Raw genomic sequence first — 26,743 nt, 5'->3', positions numbered from 1 at the left:
TTGCTACGATATTACCTCATAAAGATAGCGAGCGCAAATTGGACTGGAACAAATTCAGCATAAATAGTCTTCGTAGTAGGCTATATAATGTTCTCGGAGATATTGGCGTAATTATACATTGCAGATGTCGGAAACAGTGCTACGATCCACACGTAAGATTTGTGACAAAGTGCCGAGGTAAGCTGCACATCCTGGTGAGTCATCTTGAGGAGAACACGTATACTCCTAAAACCGTTTATTGTTTGGACATGACATGCCGAAGCGGGAACATTTTTGATTGAATTTGCTTGGTTGCCTGTTGGCGTGCAGCGTTAGAACACTATTGCAGGATGGTGGTGGTTAGAGGGTGACTGTGAAGCTGAAGATGGGGATAGGTGCCCGTGGTCGCAGCCTGCAATGCGTCTTGAACCGAATCCTTCGTTGAAAGCATTCACACTAGCAGCTGGTAAAGTAGGTCCATAATTGTCCGCGAAATGTGAAATCAAAATTGTGCGCTAACATGTAACGTCAATGTCGGTATTAGGTACTTTTTATTAACGATCAAGGAATACACAGACGTGCTTGACTTAGTTAAGAAGGAAACCAAATGAAACTTTGGCTCTTGTGAACGGCACAGTACAGTTCTCCAGTTTCTGAAAATGAAAATGTCATAAAGCAGGTAAACAAAATATAATAATAATAAATAACTTGGATTGAGCAGCTGCAAAACAAAAGGAAACCAACTACTCTATTCTTCATACAGAGCACTGGAAGTTACCACTCAAGTCGACGTACATCTGCTAACTTCACGAGCTATCCAACGGTTGAAATGGATGTGCATCTTCCGCATGTTTCGGGCTCTTCACACCTATATGCATCTCGGTAGATCCTGTATGTAGAAACCTTCGTTATTTAACCAGGTCTTCACAGGCAGCACCCTTTTTGAAATCCTAGGGAAAAAAAAGAACTTTCGTTGCTCCTGATACTGGTAGTCGACGCACACGCAAAGCAGCGGGTGCCTTCATCATTGATCTCGTACATAGCACGACCTCATTAGCGAGGTCCCTCACGCTAGGCATGAGATACTGCAGGGCCTCATTAGTGAGCGCCTTCATGATAAGGCTCATGCCCCGGTAGGCCTTATCCGTGAGGGCCTTCATTATAAGCTTCACTGGTGAGTGCGCAGCCGTCTGACCTCACCCATCCTCATCTCAGCTGCGTGAGGGGAGGGTGAGGGGCGCTCACGTGGCCCTCATGAGCGAGTTCGCCCAGCTATGCGGCTGACACACCGACATGAGCCCTAGCTGGAATTCAGCTTCAAAATCCATAATCGGAATTCAACTTCAGAATTCATAATTGGAGTCCAACTTCAGAACCGTTATGGTACCCGAAGTTGAAGTCGGTATGATGGGTTTTGAAGTTGAATGACGGGTTGTGATGTGATGGGTTCTGAAGTTGAAGTTGAATGATGGGTTATGATGTGATGGTTTATGATGGTGATGTATATATATGTATATTATTTATAATTGGGGTTTACGTCGCGAGACAACTGAGATCATGAACGACGCCACAGCGGTCGGTCTGTGGATTGCTTTTGCACACCTGAGGGTTCTTTAACCTGCGATGAAAGCTCACCAGACGGCACCCCGTATTTAACGTTCCTCACAGAAGACGCTTTGTCTAAACAGCTTGTACCCTGCCACCAAGTTGATGGCGTCCTCAGCCGGGTTCGAACCCGCGATCTTGGGATCAGAAGGCGAACACGCTATACTGACTGAGCCACCGAGGCCGGTATGATGATAATTTGATGTGATGGCCTGTGCGGAAATCCGATCATGATGCGATTTTGAATGAACTCTTAGGAAAACGCCGACCTATGCACCCTCCTCTCCGGTTGGGCCCACCTGCACTTTAATTGATCGTTTAAAGGCTGCAGACGCCAAATCCCAGCACAGCCGGCCCCGGGATTCGAACCCACGTACCCCGAAAAACAGAACTTAACCGCATAGCCCGCTCTGCGCTCTGCACCAACGATTGCTACGAATGATAGGGTTACCGATTCGAACACATAGGGTGCGCACGCCTTTTTTTGTGTGTCAATTGGGATATATGAAATTTTGTATTCTTGACTCTACGAGATGAGCCACAGAATATTGTGTACTCATCTTCCTACGTCTCCTAACCATTTAGCCCGCTTGTTATCCATATCTTGCCTATTTCTATCCTTGAGTCAACAACTGAGACACGCTCTAAAACATTGCCACATTGCTGTCGCATTGATATGTATTGGCGTCATGGTGGAAGACCAGCCATATCTCTTGGGTGGCTCCCTTTAACGCAACAAATGCACTAGTCTACAACCATCGCAACGCCAACACCAGAAGACGAGCTCACGGCAGGTCTGGGATTGATGTGCGTGCTAGATGCCACCTCGCAACAAACCAAAACTCACGGAGAGTTGCACGTGGGACAGCAGCACGAAGGATATTAGAAGCGGATGACATACCTACCATTGCTTTCTTCGAAGAGGATCGCTGATGTTTGCCACCGCCTTTCAAACTGGACGGCCCCAAGAACTGCTCTCTCCCTGTATAACACTCTACGGATGCCCGCTCTGACCCTGTTCAGTACCTCAACGGCGGTGCGAGCACGGCCACCGTGCACAGCTATGCAGCGTGCTATCCAGACCTGGTAGTTTATTTCTACCGCCAGGAGGATAAACTGGCACTGAAGTGCAGCATCCCATCGTATACTCTCTATTTGAACCAGAAGCAATAACCCTACGGTAATGGTTGGCGCAGAGCGTGCTATGAAGTTCAGTTTTCACAGTATGGGCATCGGAAGGCAACGAGAACCACGCAAGTAGGGCTTTCCCGCGGAGAAGGACGAGCGCGCTCCTTCTGTCTGAGGACAATGTGCTATCAAGAGGGGGGGGGGGGGGAGGAGGAGTGTCGTTGGGAGGAACCGAGAGGTCTGCCTGCCTGATTAGGCGACATGTTTCTCGGGAAGGGAAAGGTGGTGGAGAGGAGGAGAGGAAAGGGTGAAGTGGAAGACCGAGCGGAATCCGCTCGGGGGGAGGATAGCTGCGTCCATGGGCCGACTTCAGGGGAACTGTGCCGGCATACGCCTATTACACATCTGAGGGAAACCCTGGAAAAACCCCAGACGGCACAGCCGGCCCGCGGATTCGAACCGCGGACCTCCCAGTCTCCAAGCGCACGCGTTACCGCTGCGCCACCGGAGCTGGTCGCTATCAAGAGGGCGTTACCGTTTCCCTGGCATCGAGATGCGACCCAGATGGAAACCCAGGAAGACCGAGCGGAATCCGCTCGGGGGGAGGATAGCTGCGTCCATGGGCCGACTTCAGGGGAACTGTGCCGGCATACGCCTATTACACATCTGAGGGAAACCCAGGAAAAACCCCAGACGGCACAGCCGGCCCGCGGATTCGAACCGCGGACCTCCCAGTCTCCAAGCGCACGCGTTACCGCTGCGCCACCGGAGCTGGTCGCTATCAAGAGGGCGTTACCGTTTCCCTGGCATCGAGATGCGACCCAGATGGAAACCCAGGAAGACCGAGCGGAATCCGCTCGGGGGGAGGATAGCTGCGTCCATGGGCCGACTTCAGGGGAACTGTGCCGGCATACGCCTATTACACATCTGAGGGAAACCCAGGAAAAACCCCAGACGGCACAGCCGGCCCGCGGATTCGAACCGCGGACCTCCCAGTCTCCAAGCGCACGCGTTACCGCTGCGCCACCGGAGCTGGTCGCTATCAAGAGGGCGTTACCGTTTCCCTGGCATCGAGATGCGACCCAGATGGAAACCCAGGAAGACCGAGCGGAATCCGCTCGGGGGGAGGATAGCTGCGTCCATGGGCCGACTTCAGGGGAACTGTGCCGGCATACGCCTATTACACATCTGAGGGAAACCCAGGAAAAACCCCAGACGGCACAGCCGGCCCGCGGATTCGAACCGCGGACCTCCCAGTCTCCAAGCGCACGCGTTACCGCTGCGCCACCGGAGCTGGTCGCTATCAAGAGGGCGTTACCGTTTCCCTGGCATCGAGATGCGACTTTCTATCGCCAGCCCTGAAGCAACGTCACGAAACGTCACGCGAGCCGACCCCGCCTCCCATAATATGCTCCTCCCCCGGCGCCCGCGGCCGCGTTGCCGGCGCCCACAGGAAAATACTGAAAGCTCGGAAAACAGACCGGTTTGGAGCAAAAGGGATTGACGAGGAATTGTTCATTGTCTATTGCACACGTCTAGCACGTTTTTTTTTCTCGGTTTCGTTAGGGAACGATTCTTTAATGGATATAAGGTTAGCGATGTCGTCAACAGTTCAGGGACATTTGAGTGCACATGTTGCGAGGTGTGGCTGTATAGTGTATACCCAGTCGTACGGGGTTACGGCTCATTTGGGCCTATATACAGGGTGTCCCAGAAAACGTGTCATTGAATTATAATAAAAAAACTACGCCACCTAGAATCATGCAGTCAACGCCAACGCAGACAGCAGCGGCCCACAACGCGCGATGACTTTTTGAGCGCAATCGTTCTTAGTCCGACGAAAGGAGGTTCCAAAGCCAGCCCACAGAGTGATAGTAGCAAAAGTAACAGTTCCTAAAATTGGGAGAAGGAAAGCATTATCCCAGCGAAAGTCGGAGGTGATAAGCCATGCCTGTGTTATCTCTTTCTGCAGTGCCGGGGTGGGCTGGGTTTCCAACCTCCTTTCGTCGGACTGACAAAGGTTGCGCTGAAAAATTCATCGCGCGCTATGCTGAGGGAGCTCCGTAGAGCATGATGTTCGACTATTTTTTCCGATGGGATAGCTCCTGAATATCCCTGTCAATTATCATTAATTTGAGTAAATTAGACACGCTCTTCACATGGTGGGGTAAAAAAGTGACCTTTACTTGGCAAATTTCCGACTTAAGCTCGCAAAAATTTACATAATTAAACTTACCTTACACGACATTCACAACAGGAGGTGGCAAAAACCTAGTAAGAACAAATGCCGTTGACCGCATGACTCTAGGTGGTGTAGTTCTTTTATTATAATTCAATGACACGTTTTCTGGGACACCCTGTAGAGATAGATTACAAGCAGAAAGACAAATTCTCGAGGCCTATCCTGTATAAGACGTAGGACAGTATGATTGTGTTACTGCGACTTCGGTTCGTCTATCCGATGAGGAATGCCGCCTGATAGAGCTGAGTGTCGGGCATTCTTTAGTTGAGTGCAACGGATGTGACTCTCCCTGTTTTTCTCCCCTTTCCTTATGTAAGCGTTATAAGGGTGCCTTTTTCTAATAAACATTTCAGTTGATCACTAGTGCTCTTGCTTGTCTCATTTTATCTTTGTCCTCGTGTCATCTTCGCTCTTCGTTGCAATACAACAGACGATAGACCCGAGATATGACGAGATTAAGAAAACATTGCTTTTTCCTTCATGTCCAGTTCGAGGTAGTCAACGCACTAAGCAGTGTCACTTTGCGCTCGAACTATCTCAACGCTCCTCATTACCAAGTTGCTTCAGTCTCTGGACGATCGCGGAAGGCACAGAAGCCTAATCTGTTGTTGGATTCGCCATTTGAGCTGTCGCGAACCGTGCAATTATACGGAGGAAATCAGCCGTGGCTGTCAGAGGGAATTTAGTTTTGTGCGGAGGAAACGAACTCCACTGAAAGTGGCAGATCAAATTGTCTCCGAGCGCACAACTAGACAGAAAAAGATCGTGGAATAAGCTGCGAGGCGTACTCTGAAAGCAGAGAAGAAATCTACGAATCCTACTTGGCCCGGAAACGAGGAAGCGCCTCATTTCCTGCAATAATTCGACAGCCAAGCGTTCGTCGGGAGACAGATGGAGTGCACATTTACATGTTCATGTGTGGTTTCCTCTACGCATGCGGCATTGCGGTGCGAGGGAATCTGCGATGTTCATAAAGTGACGAAATGCTGTTATGTCAAAGGGATGGCCGCATGCGCTCCAGTCTATTTCGAAACTATAGAAAAAAGTGCCATTCTATAGACCTCTCCCTGTTTGTAAACAAATGACGTCATAGTGGTGGACAGCGCCACAAATTTGGTAGAGTTGAAATACGCTCGAAGCTAGAGGTGAACCAGGTCGCGCCCGAAAATCACGGTCTTGAGGGGATTACGATGATCCCTGAAAGGGGCGCGACCTTCGGTCATATTTTTTTTTTTCTATGGGAGGCAGCGAAATCGTGGAACCCAGCCCTCTCCTTCCGATTTGTTTCGGTTTCAGTATGTCTCCCAAAGTCATGATGACGTTTCTCTGGTAGAGGTCTATTCCTCCTGAACCACTAAGCACGCTATCGAAAATCCTACGTGAACTAGTGACGTAGTTTGACAGTTATTCGGCGGAATACATAGCCAGGGTGTCGAACCGAAACGTTTTTCGTTCCGGTTTTCGTTCCGGTTACATCATAAACGATCCGGTACCGGTTCTGCTCCGGAGCAAAAAAATAACGGTTCATACCGGTTTTTAATCGGTTCCGCTTCTGCTGGGAATATTTATCCCCACAAAAAAAAAAAAAAATCAATGTTACAAAATGTAAACCCGTTTATTCCGCATACATGGTATTTAATATTAATAGACAGCTGTGAAATTGGTAGCCCCTGGTTCCTGTAGGTTACTGTCTGTTCAAATAGGCTTTCTCCTTTCTTGAAGCACATGCTACAAACGGACTTACTTGTTTGTCGTGATGTCATACGTAAAGTACTTTCTTGCTGGGTTGGAGCGATCGCGTCCCATCCGAATGTCTGTTGCTACTGTCTAGCCAGCAAGCACCACCGCACGAGTACGACGCAAATCGAGGAACACCTTCACTCACAAACGCGCTCGACGGCTCCGTTTTATTTTCTTCGTGTCCTGTCCACACAAGAGTTGCCATTTCGCACGGGCTTGCCCTCGCGTATACGTAAATGTATTCAACTTAGCTGCTCTCAAACAAGGGACGCGTTGCGCGACATTACCGATAAAGAAGCCGTTATGCAGCCCCCTTGGGTCGCTGTTTAGTTGAGGAGAGTTTGCGGGGATCAAATTAGAACGAACAGTACGGCACATTGCTAGAGAGTCACATGTACCTCTAAGTCTGTGTGCGTGCGCGAACGATAAACCATTACAAAGGGAGCCTAAGGGTCATAGTATACCGACATACATTCCACCGTAACCGTAACCCTCGTATGGTATGACATGACTTCAGAGCACACGACGTCTGTTTCATTCGCCTATCCGTAGTCCAAACCGGAGAAGTTTTTTTTGGGACCGAAAACCGTTAAATATATTTTTCGGTTTCCCTCCTGACCGAAAAAAAACGTATACGGTTTCGATTCCGTTCCGGTTCGCACCAAAATAGCGGTTTTTTTCGGTTTTCGGTTCCGGTTTTCGGTTCGCTCCGACACCCTGTACATAACACGAGCAGACGCAGGATGTTGAGAGTATTTCGGAATTCCCTAGCGGGAAAAACGAGAAAACGTCACCCCTAAGAACCAGTGAGGGCTCGGCCTTGAGCTAGGGAATGCCGCAGCCGTAGTGGTGTCTCATAGAGTAAAGCGTGAACCACATGGCCCGAAAAGCATCCGAATTCTTTCCGAACCGAATTCGGAACCTATCTTTTTTCTGAGAACAGAATTCGGGCCACGTTCGGCCCGATCTGGCCAAGCCAGATTTTTCCTTCGAAATGGGAAGTGACGCCAACCGAAAAAGTAAGAAGCTTCCAGTGGATATTCAGCCGGAAGGAGAACCATAGCAACGATGACTCTGTCGTCGACTGTTCGACTGTTGGGTCGACCGTCGAGCGGTCGACCGGTCGACTGTTGCCGTGTGTGCGCCTTCTACCCCTATGAATACAGGGATTATCTCATTGAGCTTGATGGTTGAAAGTGGATGTGCCCCAGGACAGAAGTCTTTGGCGGAAATTCGGGTTGCAGTTCGGTAGTATGCGGTGATGCACAGAAAAAAGTTCGTTTCCGATTTCGGTTCGGGCAGCTTTCGAATAGTTTTTCGTGCCATGCGGTTCGGCCTTTACCGGTTACGGGGCGTCTGGACAGCGCCCTTCCTCCTCTGACCACCGCCCTCTCACTACTCCGCTTAGGGAGTGACGTCACGCCGCCGGAGCTGCTGCGTCCGCCTCTATATGGCGCTACGGTGCGTTCCAAGAGTGTGGATGCCGCGTTAGATCTGCTGCGTTCGAAGCGATTGTGGAGAGAGAGAGAGATACATGATGACGATGATACGATTGTGGAAAAATTGTCCGTTGTTGCTGAGTTCCGCATGATGGGACGCCGTCCTGAGGCTGGAACACGGAACGACGGACACAAGAAAGCATCAAGTTGCCTTAAAACATGAAATATAGAAAGATGGCAGACGTCGAAAAAGCCAATCTTAGCGACGGGACGTTCGTTAGTGCGACACATATCGCAATGAACCCGGAATTAGTATTCGTGCCTTCCCGAAGAACAAGAAACAACGAAAAGTTCGGTGTGTCAAACTCACGATTGGGACAGCTCACGAAATATGCGATGACGTGTAACAATTAAACACTTCACCACGAACGTATCAGGACAGTAAAGGAAGACAACACTGATGCGGTTTGTAGAAATTCTGAGGTAATCTGGTGTTACTTGGTTCGGTTGCTACCATTAGGTTTGCAGTCGACGGATGCTTGTGACACAAGCAATCCCTACGTGTGACCTTCCCTTTCTTCATGCCTTCCAGTTCACGACTACATAGCAAGTCGCCACAAAGCACCAATTGCGTGATGGAATTTATTGTATTGATGGGTTTTCTCATATGACCTTTTATGTATAGGTAGGTAGCCGTGTGATGTCACCTCGCGTGCAGTTACTCAGTGTAATCAGTCTGCACTGTTTGGGATAAGGATCATTCAGGACAGGCGCACAGCATATTTCACCAGCACAAGTCAAGTGGAGGCTATCTAAATGAGGGGCACTGAGGAACCCGGACGCTTGGATAACGTACGCAGAACACTACAATCGATAACATGATCTGTCGCCAGAAGCTGCTCTCCGCAACGCCTGCTGTTTCCAACGTGCTCCGTTACAGTGAGCAATGAAAGGGACACTAAAAGTAAACAGCAAAGTGAACAACAAGCGTTGAAATTCTGACAGCATGAAACGTTCAACGAATTCCTGAGACGACCATGAATTTTGCAAAGCATTCACAGGGCTAGGCGCGTTCTTCTGATTAATCGTTCAAACTTCATGTACCGAGTTAATGCAAGAGAAAGGTTTCGAGAAATGCATTGAAAGGAGCAATTACCATTACCATTAGCAACACCATTATTCACACACGCAAAGTTCCTAGCAAATCATAACAAATAATTGCTACTACATGTATGTTACAATTTCGTATACCGTCAAAAGGACGCGTTATTCCTGCTGACGACAGTATTGTAGCTCGTATGTCCACTGATCGTGCCTTACATCTCACAGAGTGTTCGTTTTCTGTTCTTATGTTGGTGCCAAAGACCACAACGCAGAGAAATCGTACCAAACGTAAAGCATGCTGCATGCAATATGAATTGCACGCGCCGATCCACACTGTTGACGGTTTCCGCTAAACGCCGTGTGGTGGCGGTATGGTAGGTTCTCCTCGCGAATATCTAGGCACTTTTCGGACGAAAAGATTAGTCGGGTAGATTGCCGGCCGATGTCGAACATAATGGTAGCGGTTTCATAGACGGGTTTCCTGATTTAAAGGGGAAGTTTGTTGCCAATGACGGAGTTTCATTTCATTTCATTTTCATTCCTTTATTTGATTAGTACATAAAATTGAAAATAGGACGCGCGGTTGGATTACCAAAGTTTACAACATGAAAAACAGTGCGGAAAACAAACACCGCCGAGCTGAAGTAGACGTACCTGGCAGGAAGGATTTCGCTACAAACCGCAGTGCACGGTGCCGCAGTGTAACAGCCCAGAGTTACACTTATTTTGTCGTGAGAACAGGCAGCGGACTTGCCCCCACTAGGAACAGCAAACGCAGGTGATCTCCTCATCATCTGGCGTGATGTTTAGGAAACATTCTCGTCAGGGTGATCAGTTGTTAGCGTCCTCTACCACACGTCCTCTTTACATATTCTCTGTAGCGTGACGCAAAGAACTCTGCACCTGGAGCGACCAAAGCAGATCGAAACTTGGCGCCAAGGTGCACATCCACGCGTTGTCACGATGCCGTCACACTGCCCGCAGATAGTTGCGCGGCACAACTATCTGCGGGCAATTTCACACCGTGTGAACTGAAGTGATTTATAATGGCGATAATAAATTATACTGCTCAAGTCGGCGAAAACTGAAACAGGGATTCGGTAAATCGAACTGACCCTTAAAAGTATTGTATATAACCAGAATTGCTCAAATAACTACTAACGTGGTTCTGCAATTCTGCGTGGTTCTGGTAGATAATGCAATGGAAGTAAATATTGTGGGTGTACTAAGTGGAATAATGACTATATATATATATATTAAAACGTCTCCGTGCCCTCTTAGATGATCATTTTGCCAACGGATTTAACATGTCTGACAAGTATCCATAGCGTCTTCGCCTTGTCTTCGAGCAACGCCATCTAGACTAAATAAGCACGATCGGTAAACGACGTAACGTAGTCAACGTAGTCATTAGCCCAAGCAGCACAATGTACTAAAAGTCGAGTGCAATAGGGGTGGACGGTATGTGTCTTATCAATGTTCTTTAGTTTCACGAGTGTGTTCAAGGCCTTCCACCTACCCGTCCACCCCTATTGCACTCGACTTTCAGTACATTGTGCTGCCTGGGAGGGCCAGTGGTGTGAGGGGGTGGTGGTGGTGGTGACGAAAACCGGCTTGCCGTTGTTGGCCTCATGAGATGAGATGATATGATAACAGATGAAGGAATGATGACGGCATTAGGGCCCGTCAAACACAGCCATGGCAACTCGGCGACAGTGCGGTGAAGTTCTGTTTTTAGATTGCGAAAAATGTATTTTCATATCCGTCACTGCGAAGTCTCTACGTAATGCCTTGTCAACACGAAAAATTGATGTTGTAGTAAGTTTCAATCGCGAGTTATTCCCTTTTATGATTTTGCGTTAACGGTACTGTAAATGTTTTCAAGTTGCCCTACACGTGAATAGGTTTCAGTTCGCTTGATTGGAGCTCAACATCTGTTTTATACACTCTTCAAGCATGACATCGCTCTTTACCGCATGACACGTTCCTAGCCATCCGCCATCCTGAATGATAACGTTCTCTCTTCTACGCCTGCGTACACCTTTCTGTGATACTAAGGGCTTTTTGCTCTCACATCATACAGCGCTTTGCTCTAGAGAGCTAGATAGCAGCGCTATTTTTTCTTCCGATCACTGCTGTGAACTGCTGGAAAACAGCGCTTGTCACAGTTGTAGCTCCTGTCATATTTTACAGCTTTAATATCTAGTGCTCGTTTGTGATGGTCAATCAGGAGGCCTTTTTACACATGACGTCGCGGAAGCTGTGAGATTGTTTTGCTTCCTGGTTTTTGCGATGCTGTGTTGTGAACTGAACATGGTGTCAAACTTCCCGTTTCCCAGATAATTCAGCTTGTTGGCCCTTAGAGGTTACGGGAATCAAGAATCAATACAGGCGAAACGGCGCTGCGTCACATCGCCAATGAGATTCCGCGTGACTTGAGCTGCCGAGCCGGCCGGAGCGCTGTGCGCTCTGCTTTGCAAGTGAGAACACGAATGTAGAAAACGGCGCTTGGTTTCCAGCCCTGTTTTCTAGCGCTCTGAACCAAAACGCTGTATGTGAGAACAGGCCCTTATGCAGTCATGTTGGTCACAAAAACGCGAACGCCTCGCGTTTCCCACAAATCCGAGAAGTGATAACGTCATCATTCCGTGGAATGGTGGGCCCTCAGAGTGCCATGTGGCGAATGTCAGACAATTTCCCACACTCGCAGCAGTCTAGACACTTCATGGAGCCCTTTTTTATTTATCAGCCGTTGATATTTGCGTTCTGACACGCAAGCACCAGCAACAGTCTCTTTTTTTCTATAATCAAACTCAAACTCAAACTCAGTCTCTTCTTTCTCATCAGCTGTGTTAGTGCAAGTAAGCGGGGTCGGTCACCTCGGCTGGCGAAAGTGAAAATGAAGCATGAACACCTTATGTGGCAGTGAGTGAGTGCATGGCAGCCTCTATTGATCGAAATGATAGACTCGGAAGCCCCTGTCATCAGCACCTGTTCCTTTTTCGCCTACCACGACGCTCGCGGGATCACGGCCGTTGCCTCTTAACACGTTACTTAGTGGGATATTTAGTTACTTCCCTATGTCGTCCCTTTATGTTTGTGACGTTGCGTTGTCCCGAAGGCATCGCAGAGCGTTCACTACACCGTGTGTAGGGCTCTAATTCAGCTTACTCATCAAGGTAGAACGGAAAAGAGACTGCAAGATAAGAGTAATCACATCTTTCGAGAACATGCTGTAGCAGCTGAAGAGCACCGCATAACTGACCTTTAACCGCAGTCTATTTGAGGTGTGTGTAGCGTATTAGTAAATTTTCTACACGCGTGGCATAAGCAGATATAGGTCGCAGCTTTCAAGTTAGTTAATTAGTGAGATGAGAAAAGTAAAGAAACTTTGGAACGCTGAGCAGTCTTCAAGAGTCGCCCTCGAATACGCTGAAAATGCCCCAGAAGCGCTCATATTTCTCAAGCGACGCAGCAGTACGACTCTAGAATTCAGATGGAATTCAATATTACACTGTTAATACACTGCAAGACAAAGCCACTTATTGTGAAACACCGTCATAAACGGCCCGGGTACATCCATTAAGGGCTCTAAAAATCCCAGCTGCATTCTCTTTAACTCATTCTTCTTCTTGTTATGCCTGGCATTTAATTCCAACTTTACACGCAACTGTAGAGACAGCAAATCCAATAGACGGGAACAGGCTTCGCCCATCCTTACAACAACTCTCGCGATATCGTACCAGCAAATCTACTGGACTTTCTTCCAATAAGGCTTTTCACTCACGAAGACAGCACTTATTTCAGCAAAGTCAGCGCTAGGCTTTTTGCATAAAGAAAATGGCCTTGGGGGCTCTCTCTCTCTCTACACTATCCTCGGCCTTTATACGCTCAACGCTGGCTTTTCATCTTTTGTCATAATTCAGTATACAGCCTCCATGCATATTTCACTTCAGAGCGAAATTATATCAACTTGATTGTGTTCTGCCGGCAGTCCACTTTTAAAGCCGACCTTCTTGATGGCCTATACGAAGAGCTTTTAGCTCGGAAGATAGTCCTCCGCGAATTTTATCTCGTGTGGGATTTTAGCCGCGTGGAAAGATGAGCTTTGCGTATATTGATTTTAACTTTCAGGAGCAATTGCTGGGCTTCAACTCGCCTTCATCAATCTTGGGAGGTTGCTTGAAAGGTGGTCCTGCACAAAGTTGTTGTTGTTGTTGCATGGTGCGTGTTTCACGTAAGTACCGCAGTGAATATTTGGGACATGGCTGGCTCTTTCGTGAGATGTTGATGTTGACGTTGACGAAAAAAATAATAGGGGGAGATTGAATTCGTCACACGACAAATTCGGCTACTCCCATAAACAGACCCCCCTCCCCCAAGGGAAAAAAATAGAAGCGAAAAACCCATGAGACTTCTTTCGCAGTTTGCTTCATCGCTAGTGAAGTCCACTAGCGACATTCTGACATTCAGAATGTGGCACAGAAAGTGGGTTTAGTCATATTATTTATTTAACTTAATATATTTTAACTTAATTTAACTTAATAATTTATATTAATTAATTAACAAAATTACTTAGTTGTGGTCCAGTGCATCAGCTATGAATAGTACACTCAAAAAACAGATGATGGTGACGAAAACCGGCTTGCCGTTGTTGGCCTCACGAATGTGGGCTGCCTCACGACTGTAGCCAGTACGAGATGAGATGATGTGATAACAGATGAAGGAATGATGACGGCCGAAAGTTACGATCTAGGGCAGTCACTGCCAGAGTTGATGAGAAGTCCGAGCAGTACTCATAGCCTTTGAGCGAGGCCAGCTTCCTGGAGAAAGCAGACGAGCTGCGGATTTTGAATTGTCTTTCGGTGAAAGAGCCTCTGGGATGTAAGACATCATCCACCGTACAATTCCTGCAATGGACAAGGTAGTTCTCCCGCACCGCAGCATATGCAGAGCAATGCAGTAGGATGTGTTCGATAGTTTCAACTTGCTGACAATGTAGGCAATTTGCGTTGCGATTTGGTGAAAGCGCTTCTTGTTCGCAACCTGAAGAGCAGAGTTTGTGCACTGCGAGAAAGTCCTTTCAGCGCGAGATCAAGTCGATGATTTTCCAGGATGTCTCGGAGCCCAGCTAAAAAAATAGAGCTTCACCGCATAGCATGCTCCTAGCCGCCAACCATTATTCCGCATGAAAGCGTTCTCTCCAGACATGTACAAAATACCTGACAAATGTATTTAAAATAGGATACCGAATACTCAGAGCCGATGTAATTAAAATACAGCTAAAAATACTTGAAAACAAAAGTGTTTAAAACAGAGTACCAAATAGTTCTAAAGGAATATTTAAGATACGTTTAATATACTTGAGCGCTGTCGGTTGTAAAGAAGACCTCTTGGTGTCGTTTCGAGACTTCGGTTGTAAAGAAGACCTCTTGGTGTTGTTTCGAGACTGAGATGTCGGATGTCGCCAAGGACGTATAGAGGCTGCTGCTTGGCATGCTCCATGCTGCAACCTGACAATGTAGACGGCCCGAACGGCCCTACCTAACTGAACTCTATTGGACGGTGTCCTTATATCACTCTCAAAGACAAAATGGACAAGAAAAACAAAAACAAGGGGAAACTGTGAAAGGCTGCGAGAAGCTGGCAGCAGTGCGAAGACAACTGACAAAGTAATTAAAGCACTGAGTAGAGAATACAAAAAAAAAAAGCATTTTAGATAGAGTACAAAATACTTCTTCGAAAAGATAACTAGTAAGGTGCTAAATACAGAAAAAAAAAGTATTTCAAATACAGTATTTTCAATGCAATTTTTAAAATACGTACAAGTCTGGTTTTCCTTCTTGATTTGATGAAAACGGGGAGCGTACGTTATTTATGTGGCAATTATGCATGATCACCTGAATCCAAATCTCTATCATCATATCCCACGTACAAATGGCACTGGGGCAGCGCCCAGCCTGCTGGCCGGCATCAGCCCCATCTCATCATCGTCTCTTTATGTGTGTGTTTGTATGTGGCAATTATGAACCGCATAATGCCACAAAAATGGCGTACGCCTCCCGTCTTCAGCAAATCAGGGGAAAGAACGATGTCACTTCGGATGATGGTTGGCTAGGAGTGTGCTATGCGGTAAAGTTCATTTTGAAGAGCGCCGCCATGGCGTGAGTTCGTGCCCGCAACAACGCTTCACATGCCATGTTTACGGAAGAAGAGTTTGTCCTGCCCCCTGGTGGCCAGAATGGCGGCTGAGAACCTGATAAGCGACGTCTACCACACGCGTACTCTGGTGTTCACAGATGGCTCCATTGACGACCGTGCCAAAAACGCTACCAGTACGTACTACATCCCATCAATGAACGTGGCCTGGCAAGGGAAATCAGCTCGTTACCCTATATCATCTACGACGGCCGAACTCCTGGCCTTATTACAGCCAGCTGCTGCGGCCCAAGTCACTGGAATACTTAAGGCCGATTGACTTACGGATCCCAGACGTGCCTTCTGTAACGTGATAAATAGCAAGCCGGCGTGCTGCATGGCTGACCTTTCCCCTTTCTTTTTTTCTTATTTTTTTCTGCCAATAAATCCCCCCCCCCCCCATGTGTGGTAGCATTCTAGCCCGCTGTATAAGGAGGTCGTGTGCCCAACATAAGCTAATCGGAGGTGATCTTACTCTTCAATGGATCCCGTCTCGTGTCAGCATCACAGGCAACGAACGAGCGGACCAGCTAGCGTCCTCAGCACACCTTAGCTGCAGCCCATCCTTACCAGTTCCGGCCGACACCGACAGGCACATGGCCGTTAAACAGATAGTTGGAGTGCGTCATCCTGGCATACAGGACATCATGCAAAATCATCGACCCTCTCTTCCCACGAACGACCTTCCCCGAGTCATGTAGACAATGCTCCATCGGCTACGCACGGGATCTGCGTTCATGAACTCGCAACTGTTCAAGATCAGCTCCAGGGAGGATTCCAGTTGCGGTCACTGTCATCATCCGGAAACTATTAAACATATCCTGACAGAATGCCGTGCATACGATACTATGCGGGAAACTTACCCACTCCAGGCTTGGCATACTGACGGACGTCCTGTTCCCCGAAGGTTCTTATGCAGAACGACTTACAAAAACTCGCAACCTCGTGCGTTTTCTTCAAGAAACGGGCCTCGCAAGAAAGACCGCTCTAGTGCACTTCTCATCTACAGTGCACCTCCGTCATATCAATATCGTTCATCCTGCCTATGCCTCACTTTGAAATCGTCAAGAAGGCCGAAGTTGGTGCTCTTCGAAGAAGCTGAAATGAAGTAACCACCCACTTTGCGCTCGGGATCGCAACCTCGGATCGAGATCGTGACCTTGCAAAGACTAAGGCTATACGTGATCAAAGCGAATCCGTACCACCTTTTTGTTGTTGTTTTTGTTTGTTCTTAGGTTTTTCGTCACGAACGATGGCACTGCAGACGCACAATCAGTTGGAGTCATGAGCACCAATCTCCTTTCTTTTTTTTTTCTTTTAAAATCAATCAATCAATCAATCAAGTCGAAAACGTGTGACGGAGCTAAAGAAGAGTAGCCAATCACGTTCTCCTGTACGACTCTCTCTGCAAGGAATAAATGACCCTCCTTCCTCTAGGAATAAGCGCTAGAAGGCTGGCTGATGTTTCATTTAAGACATTCCTATCACTGCGGCACTGGCAGCACTAGTGCGGATATTGCGGCTACCAGGAACAAGCGAGTTTTAGTGAATTATTGTTGAGCGAACGGTTCGGTATTGACGCGAGTGCGCACCATGAACAATTCACCCATTTCTAAACGGTTTTTCGGGTTAGATGCTAGAACCATTTGCGAGCGAGTTCAAACGGTTCGGAGAGAGCATGAAGGCAATGACGAAAACAGCGTGCTATCTACAACAACAATAGCAACAAATACACTGATGATGATGAATGGGGAAATTCACCACCTGGGCTGTGGCCCACTACCCCAATGCCGACGGGACTGCATGAGATGTAAAATGACAATGAGGGGACGAGGGAGGAGAGACGATAGCAAGGCCAAGGCAGCAAGTGAGAGTAGCAAGTGTAATTAGATCAGTTACTTGAGTAATTAGATAATTATGCCAATAAAATATTCTGAACAGCAAGGCCGCACATTTAAAGGACATAGAGGAGACCGGTGTCTTGCAGAAAATCCAGGAAAATCTGCAGGGCACAACGGTATTGCAGGATGTCGGTACAGGGCCCAAGGACTGTCGCCAAAGTGAACGGAGCGACAGTGATTTGCATCACCCGCTGTTTCGCAACATTTCTCGTTGAACACTGAAGAGGACACAGACCACAAGGCACACAAGAGCTGCGACCACGAGTGGAAAGTGCGTATTTAGCAGTCAAGATGGTCTTCTGCAACTTAAAGAGGTTGCGATATGTAGCTCGCTTGAGGGCGTCCTCCATAGACGGTATCCACAGCGCGCTTCCAAAAGAGTTCACACGTTACGCTATGGCTGGGAAGACTGATCTGGGGGCTTAATCGCTTCATCGTCGTTACGGTCGTTACAAGCTAACGAGCGGCGGGAAATTCAAAAAGGTGGGCACGTGACACATTGCGCGTGACGTGTACCACGGCCTTCACGTATCGCGCGAAGAGCGCCGTGCACGTGTTTTATCACGTGCCCACCTTTTTAAATTTTCCGCCCGCCTTTCTGAATTTTCCGCCACTCGTTAACTTGTAACGACCGTAACGACGATGAAGCGATTAAGACCCCTGAGCAATGCAGAGTGTGAGGCCACACAAGCTTCCAGCGGATCCCATGGGTTGCCCATGCTACTGATGGTGGTGAGCGATTACACGCCCGCTTCACATGTTTGGAACGATGAAGCATGGATCCTGTTGGGACAGTAACACGCCCAGTGTTGTACCCGCTACCGAAAGAGAGTAACGCAATACAGCTACCCGCTACTCCGCAAAGAAGTAGCGCAATACTAGCGTCGTTACAAATTTGATAAAGTAACGCGATACCGCTACCGCTACCAATTAAGAGTAACGTAAATACTATGCAGCTACTTTTCTGCTACCATACCCTTCACTGGGCAACACATTATCGTGGGCCGAATGTGTCTAAAGACGGTGCAGTATTTATGCAGCATGAAGTACATATCGTTACTTACAGCTAAGATATATTATTTGACATTGAACAATAACAACAACAACCACAACAACAACAAATAAATTGTGACTATGACATGGGGTGGTTCACCGCTGGAGAGCATTGGCATTGAGCTTGCAATGATAGTTCGGGATATCCGCGAATCCCAGCTTGAAACTTTTCTGTCTGCTTACTCCCGACGGATAGAGCAGTTTTCGTTGTGGTCAAGTGGGGCAACTGCCATTCACAAGCGAACACCCATCGAGTCATCAGTAACTAGAAACCATGTGGTAAAAAGGTCAAACGAAAGGCATAATGTCTGCTCATGCTTTCGCCAGGAACAACGCCTCCAAGCGAATAGACAGCCTTCTGGATATTGTTGACGTACTGCACCAAAGCGTAGGTCTCACAGGAATTAGGAGTTACTGTTGTTGCCTACCCCTGCTTCCATTCTTCCAGCCACATGACGGCTTCTTTTAAAAAGCGTTTGATTATACTACGTTTAATTGCGTTTAATTGCTACGATTAAACCATCATGTTCAGTACGCTTTTTCTGGGAGTATGAGTTCCTCAGGAAGAATCTACCCTTGTGAGATTACCTCCATAATGAAGCATTTGAAGAAAAAAAAAAGAAAAGAAGAAAAAGATAAGGAAAGAAAGAAAGAAAGAAAGAAAGAAAGAAAGAAAGAAAGAAAGAAAGATGTAACTTTTCTCTAAATCGTATGTCAAACGATGTGAACAATCAAGTGCTTTAAAGTTAATCGCTTGTGTACCGCCGCCAAGCTAGTGTGCAAAGAGCATTAATAAGCATGTTTGCATATACACTGACTCACGAATCATGTTATTATTTCTTCATTTTGTTTGGCTCATATACCTACAGTGTGACGTATTTAATGTGAGAAATTAACGAGATCGCCTTCAGCAACCTGTGCAATCCAAGGTAATTCTATTTTGCCAGAAATGCTTCACCTGTGGCACAAACATCTTAAAGCAAAGTCCGCGGTTTGGAGTGCGATGACTATCGCGATATCTCGTTGCGTCTCCGATATATTTTCGTATTCATGTTCCAGACGACCCGACGAACAATAAAGTTTCAAAACACAGTTTGAAATGCTATATCAACACGCTCACACTAGTCTTGCAACTGATTCAATGACAGAAACTAGCATCGTGGCCCACATTATGTGGTATGTTATACGTAACAGTTCGTGTTTCGCAAATGAGCTAAAAAAGTTAGAAAATCTACAAAACACAAATTATATTCCTAAATATTTGATTGCGCTTAGATTATGAGAGTTAGGGAAACTCAAGAAGATATTCACATCAGTCTGCCTGATTAACAAGTAACTAAAAGGAATAACAATAAAAAGATTCTGCCCCGCCGTTTCCGTTTTTTTGCCCCGTGTTCCACGTCTCCCATACTACTACTTTTCATAAGTTATGCAAAGTAGCCGTAACGGTAGCGGAGAAAGACTCCGCCGCCGCTACCCACATTTGTAGCGGAAATACGAGGGGTGTTCTAGTTAAACCGGGACTTTCTGTCTCCTGAGTGTACAAATGGCTCGCGCTACTTCTTTTTCGTCATTTTCACACGCGACAGGCCTCCGCGTTCACCACGTGGTGGTCCAAAGTTTGTGCAAAACACGTGCTGGACAAGATGGCCGAACGAGGTGAGCGCGCACACCGAATAGCGAATTGTTATGAAGTTTCTCGTGAATGAAGGCGTAAAGTCATCTGAAATTCACAGGAGACTTCAGGCTCAGTATGGCCACGATACACTTAGCCGCAGCAATGCGTTTGAGTGGTGCAAACGGTTCCGAGACGGCCGTATCAGTGCAGGACGATCCCGGCCGGGGTCAGTCCCGGCCAGTGTCAGAGTTCCTGAGAACATCCAACTTGTGGAGCGCCTGATCCTCAAGGACCGACGGATAACATGTCTCGAACTGGCTCGAAAGGCGGACCTTTCTGTGGGAACGTTGAACGCTATCATTCATGAACACCTCCAGTTTCGGAAAGTTAGTGCCCGTTGGGTCCCGAGGCAGCTCTTCGTGTTTGACCGGCAGAGAAGACTGGAAATCTCCCAAGAGCTAAGGTACCGTTTCGACACTGAAGGACAGCCGATCCTTGATCGGATCATCACGTGCGATGAAACGTGGGTGCACCATTTTACTCCTGAGTTTAAACGCGCATCAAGACAGTGGAAGCATCCTGGCTCGCCAGCTCCCAAGAAGTTCCGAAGCACCCCGTCTGCGGATAAGGTTATGGCCACGGTTTCCTGGGATAAGGCTGGCGTTGTTCATGTTGATTTTCTGCCCAGTGGTACCACCATCAATAGTGCATATTACTGCCAGGTTCTCACGATGTGCATAAGGCGCTGAAACAAAAGCGGCCGGGCCTCATCACCAAAGGAGTCCTCCTCCTACAGGACAATGCACGCCCGCATACCGCGCATCTCACGACACATACCTTACAGGAACTTGGCTGGGAGTTGCTGCCACATCCCCCTTACAGTCCAGACCTCGCCCCCAGCGATTTCTAGCTCTTCGGGCCGCTGAAGGCGTTCCTTGGGGGCCGCCACTTCATCTGCGACGACGAGGTCAAGAATGCGGTCCGATCATGGCTGCTACGCGCCGGTAAGGATTTCTACGCTGCTGCATCCAAGCCCTCGTGAAACGCTGGGACAAGTGCATTAGTGCAGCTGGAGATTACGTTGAAAAATAAAAATAATTTCTTGCCTGTAAGTTCATTTTACTTTTGCGAAAAATGTAAAGTCCCGGTTTGACTTGAACACCCCTCGTACTTTTCGCGTTACCAATTTACAATGTAGCGATATTGCTACTCCGCTACTGAAAAAGGTAGCGAATACGGTAGCGGCGCTACTGGTGGCGCCGCTATGTACAACACTGCGCGCTTCCCATCATACATCACGTTCGCGTACCGGTAAACTATTCAAACACAAAATGGCGGCGAGAAGCAGGCGCGAAACGGAGTGGTTGGCGCTGTTCTCTAAAACCAAGTATAGATCGGGCGTACGATTAGCCTAAGCGGTTGCTCCGTGAACAGTTGCCTTCTATGGAATGGTTCGAGCGTTTAAGATTCATGAAAACTGCTTTCTATTACAAAAAAAGAAAAAAACATAACGTAACGCAACAACACCCTCACAGGGCTATCTCGTCGTTATACCTTTCATTTCATTCTCTATGGCCAGTCTAACTCGTGTCACTTTGTCTCAGTTCTTTACGCTGGTTAGTTAAAATTATCGAAGAACGTGCAAGTATTATAGCGCTACAGAAAAAGTGCGCTCAAAGAGTGCCGAACCTGCGCTTTAAGGCAACAAAATATACAGATACACAAGCGCCACACCAAGTGTAAAAAATGTTGCGAAGAATATATACACCCTCCAGTACACTTTGAGAAAGTGGGTTCAGAAATGGATCGATGGAACAAGGCTTCTTTGCCGCATGGTGCAACGGAAGGAAGAACACTTAAAAAGTCATTACGGAGCCCGCCTGCACTTGGTGGCCTCAGCTGTCACCAGCTGCTGCAGAGCCTTGCCCATCCTGCCTTAGAAAAGATATCTCTTGTTACGTATGAAAAAGTCAATAACATGAATTGATAAACATTGCTTCTTTTTCTTGTCATACTTTTCAGGGATAAATGAAAATTAAAACATGAAGGCCCGAGAGGAAGCTTATCGAGATCGTCTTGTCAGTAGACCCTGTATTCGCGCGAACGACATTTCCAAGAATACTCCAGCGGGAGATACGAAAAACGTCATACCTCTACGCTGCTACGAAAGCCCGACGGCTCATCGTCAGGTCTTCTCGCGCAATGCTAATCATGAGGCGACAACCGACTTCGTAGCAGACGACGGGAAAAGACGCAGACGGTGTCGTCTGCTAAAGTGCAGAGTACGACACTCTCCTGCATCGTGGGAATGTCAACATAACACATGGCGGAACTTCTGCCCAGTGACCTTTTCTTGCTTACTCTTCCACTAGAATATTACGTTGGGATGTCGCTCGTGTGTATACACGGTGACGGGTGTACGTAGGTAAGAAAGAAGTGAAATTTCGCGTATGCTGCCAGCTAATTTTTGCATACCTAGCCCTTAGCGACAAGGATTAGTGAACTCCTTCCAGGGTTAGCATTCCTGCGCCCTGGAACGACATCAGGACACGTTCATCTAGAGTAGTACCGTGCTCCCTCATAAGTAACTTGCCTTGTCCACCACAAGAAAGAGAGGAAGGCGTGTTTCCGTTTCCAATACCGTTATCAAAATACTTGCAGGCGGTCGTTGGATTAGATTAACGCACCGCAGTCCCTCGGAGGAAGCTTACTTCGTTTACGAAAGTACCGATCGTCCATTACTGCGCTTGAGCTCGTGGGTGAAGTTGACGGCCTGCGTAGTGCACCACAGCCCCGCTGGGAGACAGGTCTCTCAGCAGTCCACTTCAGAACGCAAGGGAGCTAACGAGAGCTCTGATTGCGTTGCTGCATAAGATGGCGTCCCCCTTTCTCTCTCTCTCTCTCTCTCCCTCTGTGTGTGTTCAACCGCCTAGGACGAAAAGCAGAAGGGAATGGAAGAGCTGCTGGAAGAGGGGATCAAGGCAAAAGAGAGGACGAATTGTAACAGGTGTGTGCACAATGTGTGCAACATGATGACAAATATAGTCTATGCAGACGACCGTGTTGAAAAGTGGACTATTTACGGTCAAAAGAGGGCCTTCTGCTATATATGGCGCTTCTAGGTTCCTTCCAGGGTGTCGAACCGCAAAAAATACGGGTTCGGTTCGGGTTGTTTTGATTTCGTTCCGGTTCAGTTCCGGTTCGGCCACGCCAAAACTCGAACCGGTTCGCAAACCGGTTCGCAGCCCCGAACCGGTTCGCGAACCGGTTCAACGCTTCCGTTTTATATGTTCCATAAAACTGATTTTATCAGGAAATGCGTGGCTAATAGCTTACTGCTGTTGTCTGCATTGACGTCTCTAGCGGTGATGTAGCCCTTTGGCGAGATAAATGAGAAATGGATGAACACTTATTGCAAATAGAGTCCACGCTGTTGAAGCGATGTAGTCCTGCTACTTTCTGTTTCCAAAATCTCTTTTTTCACACGCACAGTGCCAGCAAGATACACTTAAAGGAAGCCTAATAAGATGGACAGCGTAACATAGACGACAGTACTTGCCGGCACACTGCCTTCGCAGCGTGAATCGATCTGAAACCGTACTGAAGCATGTCGAAAATAAGCCTCTGTCCGACCTCACAGCAGTGTACTAGTTAATCCACAACACAAAGGCAATGTGTCGCGACATAACTGCGCTACCAATAAGCAGAACCACATTTACTTTTCAAACCACGACCGATCAAACAGGCACCGTTCTGCGTACGCTCCTTCTCTACTTCTTATGTTTCTGACTTGTTTAATTTGTACTGCTGACATGTAAAGGGAAATCTTGGGCGCTTATTTGATCACATATTCGTCCTGTAGAGCTACATAACTGGCCTACTCCATTCCTGTTTCATTCGTAGGCGTGGCACCTCGTCTCTGAAGAGTAGACGCCGCAACGCGTGCGGGGCGCTAGCCGCGGCACTCACAACGACAACTGCGCTTCAGCATGTTAAAAAGACGCTGGAAGTATACTTACTATACGTCGTCGTCTGACTGCTAGGTGAAAATTTCGGAAATCCATGATATAGGCGCGTGATGATGATACCAATGCGTCTTCGTTCAGGGATAGAGAGGAACTCTTATGCTGACTTCTTTTATGTCCGAACCGTTTTGTTGCGAACTGGTTACCGCTATTATTTTTTACGGTTCTGCTCCGGTTCGGGTTCAACAGTGTCATGAAAATTTCGGTTCGGGTTTGGGTTCGGTTCCGGCAAAAGTAACGGTTCGGGTACGGTTTTCGGTTCGGGTTCGGGTTCGGTTCGACACCCTGGTTCCTTCAACGATTACACATCTTAATCGAATATCAATAACCGAGGTAATTTCCTTTGAAGTGTGATAATTAGTGAAAGTAAGTAACCCGGGGTGAGTAACCCGTGATAGTGTTTAATGGATCACAACACAGATCACAGTAGAAGCTACGGATGCGTGCTGCAGCTCAGCGTTCCTACACCAGCGATCTCGCGTTCAATGTATATCATAAATGCATCCTGTGCCAGAAACATGAATTTACATGAACGTTCACGACCACAAGTACAGAAAAGCGCGTATGTCCCCGCAGTTCTTTGTGAGTTTTAGTACATCGTACGCTATCGCCTTTGCGCACGTAAGGGATAGCCTGGTGCTTCTGCTCACTGCGCCAAGCTCTCTTTATGTTTTGTGCGTGCGCAGAACCACCAATCTTTTACGCACGCGAAGGCGATAGCATACGATGCACCATAACTCACTATTGAATACCATAGGATACCATTCTACAAAGCGGTGTATTTCTATTTGGTGAACGTGCCACATCATTTTCTGAATGATACCACCTGGAGATCGACAGCCGGCAGGACTGTTGCGCTACAAGTACGTGTACGAGCACCGCCACCTCAAACTAAAACACATAACGATTGCGAGACTTTCGAACCTCAAACGGCGAAGCAACGCGCCGCACCCGACAGGCCTCATAATGCTAAATAAATAAGCAGAAAGAGGGATAACGAAGACCAGAGAGAAGCAGAAGCGCAGAAGAAAGTTTTGCGAACACCAACAAGAACAAAGTAAACAACAAATACACGCGCTCACCTACGAGAGAGCTTGCGGTGGTCCAGGATCGTGCGTGGCTCAGCAGCGGCTGCAAAAGAGCGGTGAAAAGAGAGGGAAATAAATAAATAAAAGAAAGTGAAAAGAGGAACGAAATCGTGAAGCAGTATAATACTGAGCGCGAAGAAACCTCGTTTATTACGGTTCCAATGCTGGGCACGTTCCATTGTTGCGATGTTCGTCGGAAAGAACTGCAGAGTACAGGCAGGGAAGGGGAGTAAAACAAAAGTGTCTCTATCTATTGTGTTACGCCGAACATCACGAAAGAAACGGAGTATGGCAGCTCCGTAAGCGTTCCGCCATGGATTATTTTTTGCCAGGATTAGTTGGCTGGGTTCGCGTTCGCTTGCATGGTTCCAGCAATATCCCCTCAAGAAAAAAATAAAACAAAAAATAAAAGACAAAGCGCGGAGCAAGCGGGCTTGTCCCTTCGTGGTATGTAGCACGCTGCTAGGGGATTACAGTTTGCACGATGGCTAGCGACCAATTTGAAAGCTGCGCGAAATGTCCCTTAAACAACAATTCTAGCAGCAGCCACTGCAGCCCACAGTGGCAGCTCGTAGCGCGCATGCCGTTGCACTATATAGGACATAGGGGACACGTGCCCCCATAAATTTCGCAGCAAAGCCTTTTGGGTCGCAGTCATTACAAGGCAGCGGCGATTGAGATGGATAATTCCTGTGATCATTTAGTGCAGAGCAGAGTGACGTTTGATATGTAGTATGTATTATTGCAATCCAGCAATAAGAAAGGCGAGGGACGACAGCAGGTTGGTCACTTTAAAAGTCTTTCAGTGGCCTCGCGATATCCCACTTTTGCTTCTAACTAAATGACATTCAACACGTGGTACGTAGTACACCATATTAAACGGGACAATAGGTGTTCCGTAAGTTACATCGCTTCATGTCCTTCATAACGTCAGGCAAACTAGGAATAAGAATTCTGTGTGTGGTGGTGTGACCGTGAAGCAGACACAAGGTAAAAAAGCGGCTTTTGAGTGTGTAAAGCCATTGAAAATGCTTGGGGTTTACTTGATTCGTATATGTTAGTATTCCAATGAAACTTCAGACGATGGCCTATCGGTTTGCGAAATTTCGGGCGGGATAAACCAGGCCTTCTATTTTTACGAGGCGATCGAAATGTCTAATGATTGCTAGACTAACCCTGTATAGTAGACAGGTATAAAAAAAAAAAAAAAAAAAAAAAGAAAAATCACCCTCTCTCTCTCTCTCTTTTCCTACGACATTTATTCCCTCATCAGTCCATCCTAGAGGACGCTGCAGTTCGTGCTATATGCATGAAACCATTCATTTTGTATGACAGCCTTCAGTTCATTGCCTTTTCATCGCCAAACAGTCTTCCACATTCTCTCATTTTTTGTCTTCTTCCTGAGATGTGGGTCGGCCTTTTTTTTTTCTCTCTCTCTCTTTCTTGTTTCGTGTCTGCAAGATCGCTTATATTTTCATCCCAGTTTTTCGAAATCTTTTGTCTGAGCGCGAGCCGAGATCGAACGGATCTCCGGACCGGGCTGTCATTTCTAATTATGTGACATTCGATGCTTCGCCCACTGCACATATCGGATGCGGATCTATTGTGTAGATGTGATGTGAC

The 26,743-nt window shown here is 47.3% G+C and overlaps 1 long non-coding RNA gene across 1 annotated transcript; it reads right to left on the bottom strand.

Annotated features, from left to right (window-relative positions):
- Positions 1 to 519: 519 nt before the first annotated feature.
- Positions 520 to 25,177, bottom strand: LOC135396136 (uncharacterized). Its single transcript, XR_010423324.1, has 4 exons — positions 25,115 to 25,177; positions 22,719 to 22,936; positions 775 to 929; positions 520 to 632 (listed from the first exon to the last, which is right to left on the bottom strand). It is a non-coding gene; the product is annotated as an uncharacterized LOC135396136 (long non-coding RNA).
- Positions 25,178 to 26,743: the final 1,566 nt, after the last annotated feature.

This window comes from Ornithodoros turicata, chromosome 5, assembly GCF_037126465.1.
Source record: "Ornithodoros turicata isolate Travis chromosome 5, ASM3712646v1, whole genome shotgun sequence".
Lineage (NCBI taxonomy): Eukaryota > Metazoa > Arthropoda > Arachnida > Ixodida > Argasidae > Ornithodoros > Ornithodoros turicata.
This window is presented reverse-complemented; position numbering and strand designations above follow the sequence as displayed.